The 26,046-nt window shown below is 40.0% G+C and overlaps 1 protein-coding gene across 8 annotated transcripts in view; it reads left to right on the top strand.

The window, feature by feature from the left end:
- Positions 1 to 26,046, top strand: part of nlgn1 (neuroligin 1) — a 248,512-nt gene that overhangs the window by 198,350 nt on the left and 24,116 nt on the right. The window lies entirely within an intron of this gene.

Raw genomic sequence — 26,046 nt, 5'->3', positions numbered from 1 at the left:
AGTAAATAAAAATTCTGGAAAACATCAATAGGAAAAATCTATCTATCTGTTTATTTGTTCCTATTTTTCCTACTGATGTTTTCCAGATTTTTTGTATTTTATTTATTTATTCATTTTTTTTTCTGCATACTGACCAAGTGTTGGGAGATAAACCGTACTCCTAATATAGAATCGTAATCCATTAACATAAGAGCAGTGTGATTATACGAATTCAGCTTCCTCCCTCAGACAGATGGTTTGAGGTTTCTCTCTCTCTCTCTCTCTCTCTCTCTCTCTCTGTTGTCTTGCTTGATGGCAGGCGAGAGTACAAATGCAGAGCCAGAGACAGGTAATTGCAGAGCTTCCTGCTGTTTGAAAATTGTGTGGTAGCGAAGTGGAAGTGATGTACTGTCCTGAAGGCTGAAAGATGGGGTATGCACTTGGCTACTGAGGACACAACAAGAGCACCCTCTGCCTTTCTCCAGAGAGGGAGAGAGGGGGGGAAAGAGAAAGGGGGGGGGGTAAAGAGAGAGATAGAGAGGGAGAGAGTGAGGGGAGAGAGAGAGGAAGAGAGAGGTAAAAAGGGGAAAAAGAAAGAGCGAAATGGAGAGAGAGAGAGAGAGAGAGAGTTGAAGTTTATTTTGAAACATCACTATGATCCTAAAATGGTTTTCTATTAAAACACTAAAGCATGTGGAGTAAACTTTAGAAAGTTCATTCAGTCTTCTCCTGGCTTATTCAAAATGCACTCAGGCTGCAGTTTTATGTCCTTTTCCGCTTCCTGGATCTTGTAATTTATTGGAGAGGAAGAAATGCCATTTGTCTGAAAGCATTTCATGACGGTAAGGCCTTGTTATACCACAACACCATCCATTCTGCACCACGTGGGCCGTGCAGTCTAAGCCGATCTCCTGCATTATTTATGCATTGGCATTTCTAAGATGCAGCACTTTGTCCGTGATTCATTATCCCGAGATAGGAGGAATATTGACACAGTTTGTGTCATGCTAGCGAGGTAATAAAAAATATCATATCCTCTTCCAAATGGATTTCCATATTCATCCCTCTCCAAATTCAATAGCAAAGGGCTTCTGTTATTGAGATGAAGCATCTGTTTCAGTGAATATGATGTGCTCAGCCAGGTCTTCTACTGTGATGGATAGCTGCATGGTCACAGTGTGCTGCTGAATTATATCGTGATCTTTAAACACTTTGCCTTTGCGTTGAGGATAAGAAATAAGGAAAATAAGATTTAACATTCACCTGGACCAGCAATGAAGCTTTTCCTGCATTTTATGAATGAGATTTAAAGGATCTGAAATGTATTGTGTGGAAGCTCTAACCTTTTCAATATTAATTATAATTTCTATAGTAAATTGTATTGTAGGAATAATATAAGATTAATAATAAATGGATAAAATATGTGTATTAAATTTAGCATTAATCATGAAATATGCTAAAGAAGCTTTCTGGAAGGAGATGCGACTTTAACACTTATTGAAGGAGTCTCCAGTGTCAGCACTTTCTGAGGTCAGTGAATCTGAAGTCCTCCTGATAGATGGCTTTCTGATTTCCTCAAAGTTTTTTTTTTATTTTTTTTTTTTATTACCTGGTCAGTGAACTGTTTATAACTATTGTAATGTATTTTCTCACAGATGGTGTTCACAACATTCATTGTAACTATAAGTGGATAAAAAGCATGATATGGTCCTTTATTAAAGCATTGGCAAATTTTTGAGGTTATTATAAAAAGTGATCAACCTTAGAGGGAATCGTGTTCAAGCACATCACAACAGACTGTCTTGAATTATTTTCCAATAACAGTATGTCTCCATCATGTTTAATTCCATTCTCATTTCTTTATTTAGAGAAACAAGAAAGTTATTTAAACATATTCACTCCTTCCTAGATGCAGTACACCATGTATAGAGCGCAACCCAGTAAACTAGATTCATCTCAGCGTTGAGAATTGTGAAAGTTTATGTAATTTAATGAAGAGTTTCAAAGCATTTTAATGTAATGTTAGAAAATTCTCTACTGCCTGGAGGGTTTTTTTATCATATAATATAAATGCTCTTTTTAAATACCACAAATTAGTTTATTAACTTATGCATGCATCAGTAGGTTTCAGATCTGTCTCGGCAGGAGCAGGTTTCGAGATGGAAATGAAACATAATAATCTTCGACAAAATTACACTGTAACTGCCAATTCACAAAATAAAAATGTTCTATAGCCCTGTCCTGAGCTTAATCAGTGTCCAGCGAACCAGCCCTCAGGGACAGATTTATGTCAGTCGATCAGTGTGTGGTGCACTTGCTCTTGCCCCGTGTATTAAAGTGTATGCCTCAGCAAACAGCTCTCCCAAACACACGCATGTAAAAAGTTCCCGGCTCTGCAGGGAAGTGGCGTTAAATGCCAGAGTGCCCTTGCATCAGAGAGAGAGAGAGAGCGAGAGAGAGAGAGCGAGAGAGAGAGCTATTGAACATTTACAGCTGTCCTGCAAATCTCATTGCCGTGGCCCCATTGCTGTGCTATGATTTTATTGTGTCCCTCACCAGCGTGGAGATGGAGGTGATAACCCCATCTCTCCAGCCCAAGAGCTGAGCTGCAAACGTTCTGATTCCTGCTATAAATTGCATTTGGACCCCGTGTGTGTGTGTGTGTGTGTGTGTGTTTGTGTGTGTGTGTGTGTGTGTGTGTGAGCTCAGAAGGAGACCTGGGGGAAAGACAGAGAGTTTCTAACTCATTTGCCACCCACTCTGCCTCAGATGGATGAGTCGAGGACCGTCTTTGTTCTGTGTAATGATGAGCTTTATGTGTAACCCACATGTTAATTACGTTATGTCTAACCTGTGTGTGTGTGTGTGTTTTTTTTATTTCTGAGTATTGGAAATTTAAGCTGTGAAAGGACGTGAAAGTGCTTTGCCAGCTTGTTTTCAAGGGAAAGTTGTTACTTCATGCTCTGAAAGTCACTAGAAGTCACCAGATCGTAGACTAATTTGCAAATTCAGTGAATCGCTATGATCATATGCATGTTGAAATGCGTTAAATGATTTTTCAAAGAAGAGATTGGAAATTAATTTTAAAGAATTTTTAAAGAATTAACTTGAAATTAAAACATAGCACTGTGTCTTGTAGAATGGTTGGTTAATTTTATAGACATGTGAACACATGTAGAAGGCACTTTACCTTTAGCCAAAAGACAATTAAATATTCCCCAACTAAAAATGTACAGACTGGGAACGGGTGACCATATGAATTAGCTCATTGGTAGAAGGCAGGTGAGCCTTTCCACCAGTTTGTTAGCTTTTAGGCACAAGATGCCAGTTTGCTTGCCAATTACATTTTGTCCTTTCATGTCTTTTTAGCTGGTTGCCACCTGCCGCCTCTCTGTCACCTTCTGCTGTTTTGGGCTGGTCGAAATGGAGTATAATAGCCTAAGCTGGAGCAGGAGGCTTGTATCCTCTGCCCAGTTAGAGCTGTCCCTTGGCCGCACTCTTACCTCTGCCTCTCAGCGCAGGTATGGGTTTGGGACAGATTGCATTTTTGTTTTTCGAGACTGTCTCCAGGGTCCCGCTTTTCATCTGTATTCCAGGAAGCCGTGCTGAGATCATGCTCTGCATTTCTGCCTGTTTCCTTTTCATCCTGGCCGCTTCATAGCTGCTAATTAGGCCTGGCTTGGGATGGCACTCCCTGCGTGCTTTTCTAGAATTTTTGCAAACCTTTACTTTCAATGGTTCCAGTAACAGAGAAGTAGAAGTAGATGCTTCTGAACAGAGAAGACAGGACAGCGTTCCTTTTTACCGTAGCTGGGTCGGCAGGTTAGCTCTATATGGAAATCTAATTTAACTGTGGATAGGTACTGCATGATGATCCATTTTCCTTCATCATACTCTCAGAATCTGAACAGAAAGAAGGTAAAGTGTTCAGATTGGCTTTCACAGACTGAGATCAGTGAAGTGTCTGAGGGGCCTGAATTGGCTGGATCGAATTCGGCTACTTTGACATAGATAATCACTGTGATTAAGAATTAAAGGTAAGGTACTATTCATTGAGATTTCTATAGAGAAATTGTGGGTCTTAAAGCTGTGGAAAGCTGTGGATTTTTGACCTGGCCTATAGACCATGTACCCTGGCCACTAGGAGGCTGTGGATGAGTGTAGATTTAAAGTGAATGATTAAATTGATCACTGCACTAATCATACAGTGTGTTCATCGAGTTAGCAAATGAATTTAAAGCCACAAAATCTAAAATAAATGTTACTGGAATGCAGGTCTGAATTTGTAAGCACTGATCAGTCATCAAGGTCTTCTACATATCCACCGTTTTAACTGGAGATGAGAACCATAAGAACCATAAACCCACAGTAAATTGGGTCAATGAAAAGAAAGTCCAAAAAAGGAAAAAGAAGCCTGAGAAAATTTTTTCCCTATTGGGTTTAGATTGAAAATGAATTCTGAATATAAATAGGCCAAAAAAAAAAGAGTCAACATACTGTCACTGCTGGTTAATTGTCAAATTGGATGGTCTGTGAGGAGACAAGAAAGACTGACCACATGAGACAATAGTAAGGTGCACACAATTGTTTAATATACACCATAAAGTGTGAAAAACTCCCACTCGTTTATTGGAAGTAACTCCTTTTGAACTGGTGTCTCAGGCAGTGGTAGCATTTACCAGACATCAGAAAAGAGAAAAGGTTTCAGTTCGCTCGACTGGAACTCCCGTATTTGCTTTGCATTTTCGTTTATTTGCCCAGTTTTCTAGCTCAGTCCTATAAGACTTTTGATGCAAATTTGGCTAGTCTTCCTGAAGTTGAGCTGTTAATTGCTTAATCCTTCAGCATATTTTCCTGCTGTTAAATTGTGTCGCACAGAATGTGCTGGAAGCAGTGTGAGTGTTAGTCCCATGCTGACAGCAGGTCTGTTTTGTATTCCCCAGCCCACCACTAGCTTAAGCTTAAGCCAATGCTCAGAGGAGTAGTCGCATAGAGGCTATGCTTTACACCAGCGCCGCCTCAGTAGAGATCGAGCCCCCAGCACAGTCGGAGGCAATCCTAGAAAAATCAATAGACACTAGGTTTGCTCGGGTCTGTGGAGATGGTGTTGGGAACAAGGTCAGAGATGTTATCTTAGCAGGGAGTGATAGTGCAGTGGATCTGACAAACTGTCTCAAGTCCTGTACCAAAAAAACACCTATGAAGATTGTGCCTTTCAAATGCACAATAAATGGAGGTAAATATTGTCTTTTGTGACATAATCAAATTCTTTGTACGTTTAAAATGCTTGTTTAAAATATTCCACTCGGTATATAAGAAAGTTTTCCCCCTGATCTGGTAAATCCAGCCTTAATGCAGCAGTAGTCTCTCATGGCCATACTGAAACAGATCCCACAAACAGGTTTTGTGGTAAAAGGTGCTGCGCCAAGCTGTTATCTGAATCGCATTAGACACCCGCAGTGACCATGACGGCTTGGTTTTGCCACCGAGGTTGCTCCAGCAAGCACCATCACTTTCCTTATCTTTCCCCATCGGGATAATCCAAACAAAACTTTAAAAGTACTGCTGTGCTATTCCAGGTAAATGTGCTTTGCAAATCACAGGCCAGCATGCATGGCTAGTGACAGACAAGAATGATTTTCCACAAGTGCTGCTGATGGTTATTGCTGGGGAGAGAATGCCCTGCTTCATTACAGGTCTATTAGCAATCAGTGAGGTCCATTGGCACTTCATGGGCTCAGCCCGCACTCGGCATCTGACTTGCTGCTTCTCAAAATTGCAACACACACACACACACACACAGAAATACACACACACATACACAGCACCAAACTTGGGATGGGAATTGTTCGAATTTTAAAGTGCTGAAACACAGTCTTCTTCAGTTTATCTGCACTTCAAGCGCAGGTGGGGTTTTTTTGGAAGCACCTTTCCACATTAGATATGTATGCTGTATATTCTGTCATATTTGACCTTATCTCAGAAAGTTCGGCCGTAATTTCCAGTTACGAGCAGTCTTCATGATACCTAGCCCAATTCAGTTCAGTTTTATATACCTGTTTATATTGTTGCAATGCAGCACAGCCCACGTTATCATGATGATCGTATTTATTATGAAGATCTTAAACGTTATTAGCATTTTTTTTTCAGTGGGTCTGTTTATATTGAATGGGTTTAATCCAAACTAGTGATTGGTTGGTGAACAGTTCAGGAACACAAAGCTCTATGATCTGACAAATAGGCAAAATAATTAAGTACACAATAAAATAATAGCCCTCATATATGAATAGTAAAAGTCTCTGGGAATTTCTGGCTGCAAAAAATATTCAGATAACCCGCCTTAAGGGTTCTACAGCAGTGGTTTCCTGTCAGGAAAGCTTCCAAGCAGAACCTTTTTTTAATGCTAAAAATCCTTAATTAACAAATAAACTCTTGATGAAGTCTCGAAAGACCATGCTGCTGCAAAACCACTGTTTTATCAAGCAAGACCTTCACTTTATTTAATGATATTTCTCAAATGTACGAAAGCTGTGCAGCCCAGCTTTACATTATCAAGGATAGAGACAACGTGGCAAAAGTGCCGATGTGTTGTTTAGCACTGAACCGGTCTCAAGCCTAATCAGTTGATTGGGACATGGCTGTGGACAGCAGTGCCAGCACGCTGAAAGCTGTTAGGCCAAGGAGCCCACGGTTAATAGACAGCGAATATCAGGAGTGAATGGTAAAAGTGGAGTCTGATCCAACAACAGATAGAAAATCAATAGTCTATTAGAGTCGACAGGGCAAGAAACGCAGAGAAAGAGGAAGAAGAGGAATGCTGCACGGGGCAGACCTAGCCAAACTCTCTCACTCTTTTACCTTTACTCTGTCTGTCTTTTTTTTCCCTTTTTCACTTGATTCTCTTTACACTCATGAAGTAGCTGCCTGGCGAGTGGTGCAGTCTGCAGAACTGGACAGTTATAATGAGAAAAAGATAGGGAGAGAGAGAGAGAGAGAGAGAGCGAAGGCCAGCCATGCATGATGCAGCCACACCACCGGGCAACCTGACATACAATTATAAGCCTTCATAATACCCCCCCCACACACAAACACACACACACACACACACACACACACAAGAGCTAAAGGAAGGAAAACTGAAAGAAATAAGGAATGGGAAAGGATAAATATGCTTTCCATTTTTCAACCAAATTGTTCAGCACCACCTGGCTGGAGCTGGGGACTCGCTATTCAGTACAAGTGTCTCCTCAAGACATAATATGATCTCTGTATTATGTATAAAGATGCATGTTGGGATCATGGTCTACACCGATGGCTGCTTTGGGGCAAAGTTGTGAGAATTTATTAGCTGGTATGCATTTAGAATCTTTTAGCTTCCCCACATTTGGGAGCCAGGAAGGTATTAGCTCTGACTATGAGCCTCTAATGATAGAACATCTGCCATGTGTTCAGGCTGAAGTGTTGTCACTCAGTGGGAGACGCGTAGGAATCAGATAAGTTATGCAGTCCATATTATACAGGACCATCTGGGTGACATAAGGACCTTGTCCTTAAGGAATACAAATAAAGGAAGCAGCGAGCTTGTACGATGCAGATTAGCATCAGGGCGTGCTGCTAGCAGTTATCACTCAAACATACACTAAAAGAGCATCTTTTTTTTCCCCAACTAAAAATATCAGATGTGAAAAGCAAATCTGGAATGAGTGAGGAATTTTAAACCCTTTGATATTAACCCAAAACTCCTGGAAGCTCCGCCCCCTTCCTGCATGAAAGATGCACTAAAATAAAGTCCTTTCTTTCTGATTTGAACAGAGATAGGATTGAGTTCAGTAATATGCAAAAAAAATCTCTCTCTACGGTTCAAATAATTATAAAGCGATTAAAAAACAGTTTGTTTTATTCACACTCCAAAAATCTGAGCAGCAGATCAAGTGTGAAATTGTGGAGTCATTTTACAGTTTCTGAGAAACATTAGCATTTTGTAAAGTGATTATATCCAAAATATTGAAAGGGGTTCATTTTTACAGATTTTCAGCTATTCTTTCACGTTTATACAACTCTGTCTTTAAACTCACCTCTAAAACCTTGACCAATCCAAATCTATGAATCTTTATACACTTTTAACAGTGCATGTGCTCTGACTAGACTCTTTGGTTAAAATCTTTTCAGTCTCTGCATGCAAAAATAATGGCACCCCCCAACAAATCTCAGATCGCAGTGAAAGCCTAAAGGCTTAGCCTAAAGGCTTAACTATGAATATAAAAGATGGCTGCCGTACATAACTTGTTTGGAGTGTCACTCGTCCTCGAAAATGAATGCTCGGTGTCCGTGTTGTGCAGTATCACTTAAATAGTAGAGCACTATGTGACCGTGCAACCACTACTAAATAAAACAACATGGAATTTTGTACAAAGAATTATGCTCGATACTACAGTACATATGTATTGAGTATTTTGGAGTTTAATAAACCTCTCTTCTAGCCTCCAGACTTCTGGATTATCTACATTAGAAGTTTATACACAGCTAATGACAACAATCATGGAGAAAGTGATAAATGTTTAAGATCGGTCTGTTTAATTTCACTGTGCATGAAATCGCGAAACACTTTAAAGTTCGACTAGGAATCCAGACATACAGGGATGTTTTGGCTCGGCTATGGCATTAAATGGTGCTTTTAATTCTCTAGATGCACATAAAAAACCCAAGTGAGTATGGGAACAATGTCAATCGAGTCGCTGCTGCTTCTGCAAACACTTATAAAGTTACGTGTCAAGTATAAACCAGCCTCAAATGGAGCATGTGCGCTAGTCAACAGACTCTAAAGCTTCCTACACACATCCACTTATATACAACACAGCAAACAGGCTTCGACCTTGGCTTGTGTCTGGCATTGCACATCCACCTCAGGCAGAGTGATCCACACCTCCATCACTCCTGAGATTCAACATCAAGAATATCTAACAGATGGAGCTGTGGTCAGAAGTTGGTTCTTTTAAAAAAAGCTAACGATGGACCTGGTGTTGAATCTAGTAGATTCTTCAGAGTCAGGGACTGTTAATGTGACACAAGTGTGTGTGTGTGTGTGTGTGTGAGATACAAAAATGGCTCAACATAACCTCTTCATTGGTGTGCTGAGAAAAACCATCCCACACATGTTTATTAAATAATCTCTACATATAGATGTCATTCGTCTACATTTAATTACACATGCTGGAATTTAGATGTGTGAGTTTTATATCTTTTAAAATTCTGTAGTACTCACCTGTTCAATAATTATGAAATGTATGTATTAAATATGGAGCAGCATTTTAAAGAAATATATATGTAATTTGGGTAAGTGATAAATTAAGGAAGGTAGGAAGGAGGGAGGGAGGGAAGCAAGAAAGCAAGCAAGAAAGACAGAAAGAAAGTAAATTAAAGCACATTAGCTGCTAGGTTGTTCCAGGCATCAGAGAGAACCTTGGCCTAATTCTTTTCTGTAGATTTTTATTGTCTTATGTCCTTCATCAGAGAGCCTCAGGTCCAGAGAGCCTCAGGTCCAGAGAGCCTCAGGTCCAGAGAGCCTCAGAATGTGACTTTTTTAATGATGTAAATTCTCTTAGTGAGAAGAGATATTTATCTCTTAAATAAATATTTATAATATTTTCTTCATGACACACCAACAAACAAATGATGAAACTAAAAAAGAAGGTGTAAGGTGCACACTGTTCTCTGTGCTGTGGATTATATAAGATCAGTACTGGACACAGTGCACTAAAGAAAATAGACTTAACCCTACAAATCCGAGCGTAACTGGGCCTCACTCTAACGACTCGATTGTTTCAGGTCTAATTTCTCCTGCACCTTGCGTTTGAAATGCCATGTACAGTGTGCATGCTTATGCATGTCTGTCCTTTCCTTCAAACCTCCAGGACCTGTCCCTGACCTTGATGATGAATAGGTTATAAACCAAGTGTGCATTTTTAAATGCTTCTCTATCATGATCCTCTGGGGTCTGCAGCCAATCTATAGACAGGTTGATATTTGCAATATGAATGCTTTCTCTTCCCAGGAGAGAGGCCTCATTTTTTAACAAATACCAGGAGCTGCAAAAGGTGACATTTATGCTATGAAATGCATGTCACTTTTCCCTAGGCAGTGTCCCTCTCTTAATACATGTTTAATAGCTGCAGTAAAAGCTTATAGCACTCCGCCTATTCTCCAACCGCCATCATTATTGAATGAGGACATAGTCAGACTATTCTTTATGATTCCATTTATTTTTCTGAGAAGTCTCTCTCTCTCTTTCTCTCTCTCTCTCTCTCTCTGTCTTTTTTTCTTCATGCCTACATATTTTGAATGCCTGTGTCTGGCTGAGCTTCATTTTTTATTTTTTTTTGTGAATACAACTCTTCTGGCGATGCCGCCAACACCTGCTCCTCTACCTGTCAGACCAGCACACTAAGGCTCATGTTGAAATATTTAAAGCTGCCCCCTGGCTCCAGCAAGTATCTCCGGATCCTTTCTGAGGCAAGGATGTGCAAATATTTGAGACAGCGATACACAGCGGGCTGTTTACGAATGGAAACGCAGTTGATCACATGAGGGGCCGAGTGAAGAGAGAGTGAATCGTGTTCATTCAAACTCAAAGGATGTGAAGCTAAATAAAGTTGAATCTAATCTAAATCTACCAAGGCACTCACACACTCTACCTCTCACATAATGACTTATGTAATTTATCAGCTGTCCTTTATGACTTGTAAACTAGGTGTGTAACAACGTGATGCTATCTGTATCTGTTTAGTGCACCAAATATCTGGATTTAAGATTATCGTGGGTGTGGCCTAAACTTGCCCCAAATATCTGGATTTAATCTTAACGTGGGTGTGGCCTAAACTTGCCCCAAATATCTGGAATTAATCTTAATGTGGGTGTGGCCTAATTTTTTTTTTTCTTTTAGGATATAGAAAAATATGAAACCTGCCACTAAAAAAATGTAATTGAATAGATATGGTCTGAAGTAGTGATTATGTTTTCTTTTAAATCCTGCTTGCACAGTTAATAGTTTTTGTTTCTACCTTCTCTTCTCTTTCACAAATTCTAAAGTACTAAAGTAAACCCTGACCAGGCAGTTACTGAGGATGAACGAATCAACACCTCTAAATGCATCAAGTAGCTCTGCATGTACATGTTGATTATCTTTTTTATGGATTTCAGCTTAAAATCTGACCACATACAATTAAAAAGCTTGTGAATTTTTTTGTTGTCTAATGCGATCGCAGTCTCCGTGAACCTGAGACAAAAAGCAACAAACAAACCAGAACATTCTCCTCGTATCTGTTTCTATTTGGAGAGTATTATCTGTCAATTACGAATGATGCCTTCCTATTCTGTTGCATCCCTTGTAAAAACACGTTTTAAAAAATCTCAAGTGAGGACATCGAAGGAGGAAAGTCCAGCTGGCTCATTTTTCATGAAAAAAAATAAAAAATAAAAAAACCCCACTGTGCCTCATTGAGCATCAGTATTGCTATACAGTAGGAGCACATTTCTTCTTCATTTTTACCCAATTACACATTGCTGTGCAGTCAATTGACTTTTAGGTCAAGTAGATACTGTTCAGTCACCTATTAGCCCCAGATGCAGCTAACAATCTCATTTTATCCTTTTATCTATGACTTAAGATCAGCCGTGTTTCCCTCCATTACACAGCAGAGGTTTTACAGCTGGAGAATTCTGTGGCGTTAAGAAACGTGAGCAGAAAAAAAAGACGGGAGGTTACTCTGTTTATGGTGAGTTTTGCAGTCTGTTAGATCAGCCTTATTGGGTTCAGATGTACTATACTTGCTGGGTGTTTTTTCCTCCTCAGGCTAGTAAACACTGCATGGACCATCACTCAGTGGTATGAAGCCCATCTCACAAAGAACAAACTCACTTCAGCCTAAAGTCTGTGCTTAACATTTGAACGGTCAGAGGTTCAGGTTAGAGTGTAATATGTGACGTTCTGAGTAACAGTGCGCTATTGAGTGAGTTATATAATATACTATTAGATAACTATTGTATAATAGAGTATATTTTTACATGGATCTTATATCCCATAGAAGAAGGCATTGTTCACATGGATTTTATAACATCCTTCAGGAAGGAATAAGCAACTGATAATGCCTGTGTCACGCTGCAAAATTTATACAATCCTAACTGATATAATCTTGTTTCATCCTTAAAAATGTTACAAATAATTAAGCAATCTAGCGGTCTAACCATCAAGTAAACCAGCTGTGACCAGCTAGATACTAAGCATGAACAGTGTACATGTAGCGCTGCATCTTCATGTCCAATGTGTTTATACAACACTAGCTGATCAAAGCTCTCAGATATCGACAGATTTCACAGATTTCTTGCCCTCAGTCTTGTTTTGTTGTTATAAATTCTAGTCCTTAAGATGAACAGTTTCTTTGGATAAGATCTTTATGATTTCCTCTTATGTGGATTTAAAGAGTAAAAGTGGGCGTGGCCTAAACCTGACTTTTATTTTCTTTAATTAAATGTAAAAATATGAAACCTATCACTGCTCAAAACAATTGATCTTAACTGGTGATAGATATGTGCAGTTTAGGAATTAAACTACTGCCTATGAAAGTGATAGAATTAAAGAACACACACTCTCAGGATTATGCTCATGATTCCTGACTAATAATCCAGACACACAAGTACCTGGGATCTTACTGAAATTCTTGGGAATGGACTGGACATCAAACAAACGTAGCAGATGACCACAATATTATAATTGCCCTTTTTACCCGAGACAGTGCATAAAAGGAGTCGAGATTGGGTTTTCCAAACTCCACACCACAATATAATCTGGGAACATAATGGTTCAAGATCCTTCTGGGCAAGTCAGCTTCAAGCTCCACCCAGGCTTCAGTCGCATCACAGAGGCTAAATAATCAAAACCAATACAAAATGTCGCTATCAAAAGAAACCCACATTAGTGTTTTGATTCATAAAAAAATCTCACAAGATTGCCTAAGCCTTACTAAAGGAAATGACATTTGGATAATTAATTCAACACACATCTTGTTCAGAGAACCATAGCTGTGAGAAAATAAAGCCTGTGAGCAACACTTGATTTAAAGAACGCAGAGATAAGGAGAGAAAAATACGAAGGGAAAATAACTGGCTTATGTGGCGTCTGCACCGTTTTATGGAGAAAAAAAGGCAGAGTACAGACCACTTGTTTGTTACTCTCTTTCAAATCTTTGTTGCTTGACTGCTGCTGCTCGGTGCCTTGAGAAGACGACATACATGCTGAGCAAGTACAGATAAAAACGGAGGATTTGCTGTTTAAACATCCCCGATCTGATGCTCTGTACAAGGACACAGACTTGAGTGGCTTCTGCCGGTGATGTTATTTCTTTATATATTTATTTCCTTGGGCCTGAGTTCTAATCTGCTTATTTCAGATCAATACATTCAACCATGTGTCATTGCTTCTGTATGTGTTTGGCGTCGTGCTCGGAAAATCAGATTTGATACGGTACTGCTGTGTTCCTGTATTATGTTAACGCCTCTTGAGTTGATAACCGCAGTAGACGAGGATTCGGGCAGTCAATCATGTTTAGCTGTGTATTCTCCTGCTACATAGTCTACAGTTTTTTTTAAAGGTTTGCTTTTACCCTTAGGAGCTGGGGGTATATTTTCAGTATTAAATATCTCCACTGTTCAGAAAGGAAAGGATCTGACCTTAGTGCATTAATACACTTCTATAATACCCATCCTCAAGAAAGAAAGAAAGAACAACAAAACAAAAACAGCCACTATTGGGCCTTTGAGCAAGACCCGTATCCCTCTCTGCTCCAGGGAAATCATGGCTGACCCTGCCCTCTGACCCCAACTTCCTAACAAGCTGGGATATCTGAAGAAAACAATTTCACTGTGCTGTAATGTATATATGACAAATAAGGAGGCTTCTTATTAAAATCTCCAGGTTGGAGATACATCTTGGGGTGCGCATGAACAGGGTCGAGTCACCATGAGCTACCGAAACAACTTGGAGTCATTAGCGTAGTAGAAACGTAGGTTGAAGATGATCAGTCAGAAGAAGCTTCTATTGCATTAGAGTGAGTTCTTCCTCTAAGTGGACACAGTCCATGCAAGTAAAACAACTTAATGCCCTTTACAGTATTACAGAACAGTAAAGTTTTCCTTTAATCTGTCACACATATGTATATTTTGTCTTTTTGCAAACGATTATCCAACTTCACCCAAACAATCCCACTCACAGCCAAGCTGTTGAAAATGCAGTTTGCACTTTTTTCTCTTAATTTTTAATTAAGATTTGCTCCCACAGTGTCCTCTGGTCTACAATCACAGTGATTAGAGGAGAAGAAAAGTCATTAAAAAGAGAGCGGGAGCGGAAAGAAAGGGAGGTCTGTACGGTCATGATGTGAAGCTGTTAAAATGGAGTCTGCTAGACCCAGTGTGTGTGTGTGTGTGTGTCTGTGTGTGTGTGTGTGTGTGTGCTTGAGCAGTTGCCTGGGAAAGCTAGGCAGGCAGCTGTAATGAATCTGTGGCTGGTGCCAGTGCAGCACTGCGGAGACGAAATTGCATTGGCCTTTCTGGATTCTAAGTTAATTGGCTGATTGTGGAGATCTCCCTTTGCCCATAATTTATTACTCGCCCTGCATGCAAGTGGGACGGAGAAGCTGCACTTGACCTTCCAGAATAAAAGGGGGATGATGTTTGGATGGGTGGAGAGGGAAACCGAGGTGGGAGGGGCTTATTTTCCGGGCTGATGGGAGGGTCAGCAGGAGGAGAGTTATTGGATGGTAGAGTTGCTCAGTGTCAAGCAGGTTTACTTCTGAAGCAGTATCACAGTTGAAATTTTAAAAGACACAAATCAAGTTACGTTGTGGTTGTGGTAGCTCAGTACTTTTGGACTAGGTTGTGAGTTCTAATCCTATTAAATGTCCACTGTAACTCTGGATAAAGGCATCTGCAGTCTAACTCATCTTTCCCTAAACAGCATGATGTTCTTCAGCCTTTGGTCATCTGGTTTTCTCACCTTCTCATCCGTACACTCTGCTCAAACAGATTTTCAGGCTAACATCACCGTCGATGTCATCATGCTCGTCGTCTCACAGACTGCTATCTGTCCATCTGATGTTCTGTCTCCACTATTTGTGCTGGATTTCCCATTAATATGCCATTGAATGCTGCTGAAAATGAAGAGTGACAACAGAAGCTCTAGCTCATTTGTTTGTAGGAGTTAGATCTGTTAAATCATCACTAGTTTTTTTTTCTACAAAGCACCAGACAAATGAACACCAGAAATGTAATGCACAAATCACAAGTATATTGGAGTTTTGACCAGAGTGGACTAATTTGTCATGCTTGGCCTGTGGTAGGTGGTGAGAGCCACTCAATTACCTAAGGAGCCATGTTCAATAGCCACGTTCTCATATCATAGTCCTCCCCTGGACCTCCAAATTAACGTCACTTACACTTCATAGGAATCGGAGTGAACACTATTTCATTGTGTCTCACTAATGAATCTGTAAGAATAATGGCTAACTCTTCAGACTTCTCTTCTCTTCTTCTCTTCTAACTTCGGACGTGTAAATTCGTATTAATTTGAAATCGTGACACTATGTTGTCCTGTTTGTTTTAAACCCAGCGTCTTCACTTCCTCCTGCAGTGGAGATGCAGTCCTTCGCTGTATGCCAGGGCTAATCACAGCACTCAGGGATGGAGATCAGACATTACTGGCCCCCGAGCAGCTGCCAGCACTTCTCCTCTGCCTTATCATTCTCTCCTCTCCACTCTATCTCACAACCGCCCTTCCCTCGGCTGCACCGTGTATTTTCCCCCATCTCTTGCTCAGATGGAATGTATTCCCGAGAAATAATGGTCTGTTTTTTCTCTCCTGCTCATTCTTTCCCTTCCCCGCACCGTTCTGATTTCTTACGCTCGTGCCCGACTTTGTCGGAAAAAGACGCAAATGTCACTTCTATTTGAAATCATCCGTAATGCGTGACTCACAGCGAATCTCCCTCTCCCAATTAACCTTTCAGAGAAGGGAGTATCAAGATTGCAGTGAAGCTGGCAAAGATTAGCTACTAATTTGTTAGCATTCTCTGCCAAAATGATTTATAAAGACTAGCTGACCACTAGGTTTTTTTTTCATAATTCTGTGTGTGTGGGTATGTGTTGGATTGTTGGATTTAATTAGAGTCCATGAATTATGTTGATTTTCAGTGCTGTTAGTGTTCTCTCACTGTATATGGGGGTGGGGTTTGGGGGCGGGGTTTTCAGGTTTTTTTCTCTCATGGAATGGATCTGTTAGTAGCTTTTTCCTGCATGTGCTGTAGCTTTAATTAGCTTTTAGATGAAAGCTTTGAGGAACGCCCAGTGGTCCTTAATGTCCAATTATGTAATTTAAATGATTTCTAAAGGTATATTTTTCCTTCTCTCAGTACATGGTGTTTTATTCCCAGCAGAATGAGCACTGCTCTGCTTTGGTTTGAGTCTATTCTGTGTGTTTTTGTTTGGTATGCCATGTGTGTTTGTCTCTGTCCTAGTCCTAGCCTCTGTTCTGACACTGATTGATTAGCCTAAAGTGTTCATCTGTAACGTGTAAGTCCTTTAATTAGTTTCTGTATGTTTACCCCAGTGTTCCTGTTCCTTGTTTCTTTCATTTACAGTCCAACCTTGTTTCCCTAGAGCCTTGTTTTCGGTCTTTGACCCTCATGCTGATTGTCATGGATTAGTGATTTGTGATTCACATGTTGGGTTGTCACACTTGCATCTTCAACACACAACTAAGTCACAGCTATATTCATGCTAAAGATACACACTAAAGTTAGAAAAGATGCAACACTGATGATACAAGGTCAAGGGAAAGTAGAGAATATGGTAAGAATGCTTAAAGATGCCGTAAGCAATGCATGCTGACTTAGTTACTGAAGCCCCTCCCTCCTTTTCTTCAGGCAGATTTATCGCTTGCTAACAGCTAGAAATAACAAGTGTGTCTGTCCAGACTTCAGCCATCATCCTTAACATTAGTATGCTGTGTATGCAACCAACTTGTAGCAGAACTTACCAAACAACATAATTGGCTCTCAAGCAAAAGCAAAGGTGTCCTGGTATCAGTTTTCAAGCCCCTACAAAATATTCAGGTGCCTAATGCTTAAAACACACACACACACACACACACACAGTTTTTAATCGCTTGCTTGGTTCCATTTCTGTCTATTCTGTTTTCATTTTTTTTAGAAGTTAAATATTGGACTTCCTTGCCATTGCTTCAGTAAGGTATATCAACCTTGCTGTAATATTTACCTTATTTATTATTTCTATCAAGGTCACACTTCCCTTCCAAATTATTCAGGGTCTATACTAGTCTAGACTGTTGTACATAGACAATTTTTGACAGATTATCTTCCTGGAGAGAAGTTTAATGACTGGGATAATACAACAGAACCATAATAACAGAGGATGGGGCTCTTATATACTTTTCTTTCCTTAAACCATCTATTCATGTTTCAGTCATTAAGCGGTAAAGACAGGTTAGATGGTGTCCTTCAAGAAGTATGCTAAGTGGCTTGCTTAATCCTCCTGTCATCTTATTTTGTCTTAATGTTTGTGTGTATCCTTGCGGATTTAATAGAACATACGAACCCAACAAGCCACCTAAGTACTTTTGTTTTCTCCAGTGATGAGCTAGAACATTTCATGACGGAGGTTTTAGACTGCGAATACAGAAAGGAATTATTATTTAACTGCTGATTGTTACATCCCAGTACATGCTATGGTGAACACTCCCATGTGTTTTCATCATTTATTTATTCATTTATCCATCCATCCGCCCATCTGTCTATCCATCCATCAATCCGTCCATCCATTTAACCATATATCCACCCATCCATCCATCCGTCCATCTGTCTGTCCGGCCGTCCGTCTGTCCATCCGTCCATCCATCTATCCATCCATCCATCCATTTATTCATCTTTAGTAAGCACTTTATCTCAGTCAAGATCATCACACTATGGACGGACATATTCACTTCCAGGGGCAATTTAACATACTGACTGAAAGGATAGACACAACCAGAGAACCACAAGAAAACCCAGAAACTCATACCATAGAACCTCAAGCTACCAGGCAGAAATACACAATATCAGTGTTTTTTTGTTGTTATTTTAAAAAATATTTTTAGTCTTATGTGGAGTCATATGTTTTAGTCTTTTTCTTTTTCTGGGAAGAAACTGACACGTAGATGATGAATACTGTTGATTGGGTGTCAGAGGGTTTGAGTTTCTGGCTTGCTGTCTTCATTTTTGTTATTGCTTTGTTGTTTGTCTCTGTAGATCGAGCTCTCAAGTTTACATGGCGAAGAACCCTGTTTAAACAGTTGGGGCCCCCTAGCTGAGAGTATCCCCAGAACTTCCTGTTCAAACTTCCAGCAGTAGCAGGCCCTGACTTGTTGCCAATGAATGCAAATTTATGGAGAACATTGCTCCAGCACTTTTGGCTGTGCCATGAGAAAGACTGAGGCTGAGGGAGGAGCTGAATAGGGAAAGCACCTCTCTCTTGCCATCAAGCTTGCTACCCTTGTTAAAGCTGAGAGCTTTGTTGCTTGCTCTTCTATCACTGAAACCCAGCACTGATTTGCAGTTTTTTTTTTAAATTGTTGTGATTATTTGTTAAGCTTGGAATATCTTCCACAGAAAGTATTTGTCAGATCTATCACATGTAATAGCAGTGAGGTCAGTGTTAAGTCAAGTCACGCAAGCATATAAGTGGCATGCCTCTTCCATCAGCCAAGCCTTGTTTAAACCTGACTATCATCTCACTCATATCATAAGAGCACTGAGAGTCAATCAGGTATAATGGCTCTGGCAGTCCTGACTCAGCATGTCTCTTGGCATGCTTTATGTCTCTGTTTTGTTTATTTCGATTAAAGGGAAGGGACCAGATAGCCTCGCCCTGTATGAAAGCCGTTGCTCTCGCAGGCTGTGCTGCGTATGACGGCTGGGAGTAGATTACATTCCCTGCAGAGAGATGGCTTTCCAGGGAATGATGCTAATATGCTAATGCAGCCTCGGCTGGCAAAATTGGTTAATTCACATACAATGCTTACTGTGAAGGCTGATATTTTATGTCTATAAATAAGGGCACTCGAAATTAGCTGTTTCGCTTCACGGCCATCATTCTATTCAGACTTTTTTGAGTTTTTTTTGTCTCTTTTTGTCATAGTCAATAACTGTTATCCTGGTCAGGGTTGCCTTGGATTGTCATTTCTGCTTCACAGTCAAAGAATTCATTAATTTTTTATCAATTAAAAATTAATATTTCTAAGGAATGGAAATAATTATGGTACACACACAATGCGGTGTGATTTCTAGACCTAATTGTACAACTCGTACAAATGCGTCATTTTTTTGTCCATATTGAGTCTTGTTCTGATTGACTGCTGATCCTCACAATAGTCCAATTCGACCTTTTCATCCTAATCCAAATGCTCAGCAGGACACTGACAAGAGCTGCTTTCTGCATTGTTAAATGTGGTCATGTCAGAAGGGTGAAAACACATGAGTGAAAAAGTGCCTCACCATAGAGGGAGTGGGACGTGAGTTTGTACCTAGCTGTCCTGAAAGTGCAGGATTTGAACCTTCCTCAAACTTTTATCTTGGAGTAAAAGCAGAAATTTATAAACCAAAGTATTGTTAAAACTATTGATGCACTGATATTATTACTGGTATTGTGTGTCAGGCTGATACTGTGCTTGTTTACTTGCTCTGTCACAAACCTCACAATGTGATGTAAGCCTAGTGTAGGTTACAACACGAATGAACAAACAACACGAAATCCCAGTGATCTGGAGATATTTCATGAGTTATGATCAAAGCACACCTGTTCTGCTTTGCGAAAATATCCAGAGGTGGTATTACGGCATCTTCCTACAATAGAAGCAAACGTCTTTAGTAGAATGCTTGATCATTGAAAATGTGTGCAAGGTGCCACAATTTGCACACACACATGCGTCGGTATTCATGAGTATGAAGCATTGAAGCAGACAAACTCTTACATGTGAGAGCACTTCACCTCTGTGAGCACTGAGACATGCACACTTCCTTTCATCTCTCTCTCACCAGGGTCTACAGGTGCTTTTCACTTTACCTTGCTTTCATTTTTAATGACCACGTTCACAAGTACTCCTCCGAACACTTGCGTCACCATTCTCATGCTCCAAAGAGACTGTTTATACACCATACTGTCTCAAGCCTTAAACTCAGCATTAACGGCGCTAAATAAAATGCACCACGATGCAGCTGATTGGTTAATATTAAGTAGGATACTGAGTTTGGTATATCTGTAGTCAAGCTGGAAGAAGGGGTATTAAATATAGACATGCTAATTAAGTCTATGTGACATGAGAGCATTTCTCTGGGTAAAGTTATAAGTAGAGCTCCACAGAAGAGTGTTTCCAAAATGATCCATGGAACCCTTCACTGAAACTGTATAAAATGCAAAGCTCATTGGGTCACATCCATCTATTTTCTGTTCCACTTATTCTACACAGGGTCATGAGGAACCTGGAGTCTATCCCAGGGTACTCTGGGCACAGGAATGGGGACACACTGGGGGACATTGCACCAACACATCACAGGTCACAATCGACATCATTTACACGTCATACAATTAAAACCCAGCCTACCTCACATGTTGACTGGGGAGGAAACCTCACAAGGAAAACCCACCCACACTCCAGAGGCAGGACTCAAACCCCCAGCCCTAGAGCTGCAAGGAAAACATGCTAACCACTAAGCCACATGCCTATTGGGTCTTATTAGAGCATTAGAAAGCTACTAATAGGAGTTTGCAAATGATTAGCGATAAATTTTACCCAGAAATCTGAGCAAGCTTGTAATCTAGGCAAATCTGGGATTTTTAAAATATTTTTTTTAATTTCCATTACACTGACAAGACCACTTAGACACAGTGCCCCTTCTTTGATATGACAGACACCACAGAGAGTGTGACAGAACAGAGCTTGTCTCAAAAGACCAGTTCTTTCTGTAATTATCGCTGCAGTTTCTTTCTCTGACTTCCAAAGCCCTGTTCAGGTACATGTCATTTAACATTAATGATCATGTTGATAATACAATCAGAATGTTCTCATATTAATTATAACCCATTTCTACCACTAGGGGCAAAGGTAGTCATGTTCCCAAACCTGATTCATATGAATACAATTGCAGGTTTTACAAAAAATTGCAGCTATTTTTTCTCACTGATGCCATAATTCTGCCATAGTGAGTCTGCTGAAGAGGATGTTGATATTGGCACTGTTTTCTACAGAGTACTTCTGGTCTACTGTTGAATTAAAGGAAGCTGTTCTCTATGTTTTGGGCGGGGTGCTAATTGGAGGTGGTTCGGGCTTCTTCCCAGGCGAGCATGGATAATCACAGCATGGGGCACACTTGGCCTGTTCCCTGCCTGGCTTGAGCCCAGCGTCTGTTCTTACCGGGCATATCAAGCTCAATAAGCTTGTCTGGGCAGCCCAGAAAGTGTCAGTTTGTTCTCAGCATCCCCAGATTGAGCAAGAGACTGGCTTATCCAACTGTCTTTATGGCTGAGGGGAATTATTGCTCAGTCGGTGCCTCATACATCACTGTTTAGCCAGAGAAGGCCAAGTTAGGGGCTCAGATCTACTGGCTCTGTAGCGGCCTGTCTGCGATCATTGGCATGCTGTTTACTCTCTGTGTGGGAACATTAAGCAGTCGCTGTCTCTGAGCCATTTTGGAGGAAACAGACATGGGGATAATGCACCTCCTGTGCAGCAAGTCATGTTCAACATAGTCTGGGTAAAACAGTTACAGTACTCTTCCTTTCTATGTTTTATTGATTTTTTTTTATGTTGGGGGGTGGGGTGCTTTGGTTGGAGGGGTATGGATGTGGAAGGGTGTCCCTCATGTCTCTCTTGATGCTTTGTGTTCTCCGGTCTGACATTATTTCTGAGATTTCTGTGGGCTGGAGTGTGCCGTCATTATGTTACAGGCGCATGGCCAATGAGGATTCTCCAGTGATAGGGTGGTGAAGAGCCTCCCATGAGCACTTGAATTAAGTGCATTGGTGAAAAATGCCAGGCCCTGAGCCACACACACACTGGATTGGCATCCTGTCTCTCCAAGCTCATGCTCAGTGACAGCCATGCGGTGCATTGGAAAGCCAAGGGGTCCCTCATGAGTTACCCCAGCTATATCTATCCACACCACACTCACACACACACAAACACACACACACACACACACACATATGCACCCTCTTTTTCTATCTTTGTCAGGACCTTCCTTTGACATAAGTATTACTATAGTTCAATGGTTCTCAAAATGAGGACCCCTGGGGTTCATGAAGCATAGCCAGCATATCTCTGTTTTTATTTAATTTAGTTATAGCACTGGAAATCACAACCTACCATTCACAAAGTTATTAGATTTTTTTATTGAGTTATTATGCTTATTAGTCTATTTGACTGGGCCCTTGAATTATTAATGCATCTCATTAACACTATGCCTACCCAGAAATCTAACCCAAACCTTAACCTCAGTAGCCAAAAGCAAACTTTTTGGTTCTTTTTAAATAAAAGTATAAAACAGTTTTTGAAGGAAGAAAAAAAACACTTTTCCTTGTGGAGCTCAGCCACATATCCTCACAAGGCCAAAACTGATAGATATTCATATAATTTGGGGGTCCCTAGTACGATAGTTCTTCTGATTTATCTATGTTACTGATTTTTTACTTTGCTATGGGGATCACTGGGAAACCTAATGGGGCATCATAAGGATGACCTGGACCTGAGACAACACTCTGAAAAACACTCTTCCTCAGAGAGTATCCCTTTGCCACAACCCGAGAATGCCTTTGACCTCCCATTTTGGAGCAGATCACTGGACACTGTAACTGTGACGCCCAGAATCACCAAAATGACTAGTTCTCATGGCACTCTAACATGCGTATGTTACAAACATGATGGTTTTGTGTTTAAGATGATGTGCAACAACCTTCTTCTTCTTCTTCTTCTTCTTCTTCATGCATAGTGCAATAGTATTTATTATAGACAATAGTTTATTGTCTCTAAGCCCAACAAGTGAAGTTCCTTTACACTCTTCTGTACTTGGCCACAAAATTAGGCTTCTAATCCAGATTCAGACAAGTGATGAACACCGTCTTGATGACAGATCACACCATCTCAGTTGTCAGATATTTTGTCACGCTATTAACACTACCCTTATTAACACAATTAACGCTACCAATATTACTGCTGGGTGGCATGACGGGTTGTGTTCCACCCCATAGCTCTGTGTGAACCTGAGCTCAGGGAAATTTCTCTATAAACTGTAACATGTCCATGCGGGTTTCCTGTGGGTTCTCTGGTTTCCTCCCAAAAATGCACCCATAGGTATAAATCCTGCAATGAAGAGGGTGTATTCCAGTCTCTTACCCTGGAATAAGATCCAGGTCCACTGATAAACTGGGATAAACTAGTGATTAATGATGAAGGAATGATGAATGAAGAACATTAAAAATGGAAATTATACCTGTTTTGTTGTGTCTATGTTTAGTGCTGAAGTGTCACTCCACAGTGGTGATTAATGACTAATGAGTAATTAAAGTAGACTTTATTTCTAGTTTTTCACAGGTATTTATCTATGTTGCTATCTTTAAAGTAAATTGTGATCCCAAATCCATTTCTGCTCTTGGAGATGCCCCAAGTGCTTGTTTATACGCATCTAAAATTTAAAGGCGTTATTCTGAACAACTAAACGTTTTCACAACAGAGCTAAAAATACCTGAAAGCTGAATAATTTTATATCAGTCGATTTCCATTCCACCTGCAGAATGGAACGCCGTGTATTGGTAAAAAAAAAAAAAAGGGTTAAATGGTTAAACAAGACCTGTTAAGCTCATGACATCAAATGTCGGTTTCTATACAACAGACATCTGAACACTGAAAGTGTCAAAATTGGAGAATATACCTGACATAAAATTCATACACTGTAATGCACCCTTGAATGCAATCTATTCTGATTTTGACAACCTCAAAGAGAAGTACATGAAGTGAAAATATCTGCCTTTGACTAGAGTAAAGATGTGTTTTTTTTCAGTGCAGACAGTAAATTCTGTGTGCATAGTTACTTCAAGAAGCGTAATAAAGCAGGGACCTGCTGTTCTCTGGCTCCAAGAGCCAAGTCTCCACCACGTGCCACAGCCCTGGCTGTTTGTGCATATCATATATTAAGACAGGTTTGACAGCCAGTCCCAAAAGAAGGTCTCCGTCTCTGTTTAAATTTTCAACAGCCTGTTAGATGTGAGCATTTCCAAGCTTACCTCGAGTCTTTCAGATAGGCGCTTTGATGGAGCAGAATCTATCAGGATTTTCGCAATACTAATACTGTCAAACAGGACCGTCTGACTTATGAGTCATTCATAATGCAGGAGCACCACAAATATAAATAAATGATACACTCCTAAAAGGCAAGCAAGAAGAAACATGCCTAATTAATATCGGTTTACAATGCTGGCTTATTCTTTCAGATGTGAGGCTGTTGGATGTTTTATTTTTTATGTATTTGATGTACTTTTAACACGACCCTCTCTGATGACCTTGCTTTCTTCTGAATGCTCGACGACCGACAGGTCATTGTTTTGAGTAAACCCAAATGATACATAATACAAGGAAGGTGATTTTTTTTGTACTTCATCAATGTACCATTGCCGGACAGCACCAATTAGTCCATTATAGTTAATCAATTACATTTATATTTACAGCATTTGGCAAAAAGAAAGTGCTTTGTAATCTTCATCGAAAGCACATTTTCATGCTAATACAAATAGTTTACCATCTAAGAACACTAACACATCTAAAACCGTGTTCCATGCACTTATAAATAGAGGTTTTGCTGTTTTTGTGCTTGTGGGAATGCTTAGTAAAGAGGTAGGTCTTTAGTTATCAGTCCAGCTGTTTGGACAGTCAGGGGTTCCAGATGCTTATTCATATGCGGTTAATGGACATACAACACAATTGTTTATACAGCATATGCATCAAATGCCGTATTTTTCACTGCAACTGCACTATAATGCCATTCATAAAAGCTCAACGACTTGCAAATGATTTTTGTGATTTTTTTATATTTACCCAAATGTCAAGTTTCACGTCTCTCTGTTCGCTTAGTCACATTTTATTGGCTAATATCCACTATAGTGAGCACCAGTGTTGACCAGTTGGATTCAGCGATCTTTCTTGGATCTGCTTTTATTATATAAGGTTAGTTTATTTTAATCAGTTTCTTTGAAGCTGTCAAGGGATTTAATTCCTCTGTAAATAATATGGTAAGGTTGGTAAAATTGTGCTTCTATTACTGTCTGGTCTCCAGCTAAAATGCTCTCTTATTGCATTTAGATTTGTCATTTTATTTAGTATTTTTCCTAAACAACCCTCCATTTTTAAATAGGAAATAAATAAATAACGTTTTTTTTCTCTTTCGTAAATAATGGTATTTTTTTTCTTCAAAAACACTACTCAACCCTGAGGTTAGTTTTTCGGGCCACTCAACCCTCTTAAACAATATTTCAAATAAATTCAGTTGAGCTTTAAACAGGAGAAATGGCAGGCCATTATTGTCTTCCCTAGGCTTCCTTCCTATGCCCAGTAATTTCCAGAGAGTCGAAACTCTTAATTGCTTCATTTCCAAATCAATCGTCTAAAATCTGAAATGAAAAATGTTCAATTATATTTTCTTCTTACATGTCTAGGTCATCAGCAGTGCAAATCTACACATAAACCTTCATAAAACATCAGATAAAGGATGCTTCATTAAAATGTAAAGACATGTAAAGCTTTTCCATAATGCTGAGAGTCTCCGAACGCTCCAGGCAGAAGGGCACTGAATAATGACCATAATTATTAGCTAGCCTTAGGAGTGAGAGGATGGATCAATAGCTGTGTCTAACGGCTGCACCAGGGTAGGGGAATGGTGTGAGCAGCCCGTGACATTTCATTTGGGTGGCTGTCAGAGTGCACTA

The sequence above is a fragment of the Hemibagrus wyckioides genome, linkage group LG10 (assembly GCF_019097595.1).
Source record: "Hemibagrus wyckioides isolate EC202008001 linkage group LG10, SWU_Hwy_1.0, whole genome shotgun sequence".
Taxonomy (NCBI): Eukaryota; Metazoa; Chordata; class Actinopteri; order Siluriformes; family Bagridae; genus Hemibagrus; species Hemibagrus wyckioides.
The sequence above is the reverse complement of the archived record's forward strand: the minus strand, read 5'-3'. Positions and strand labels throughout refer to the sequence as shown.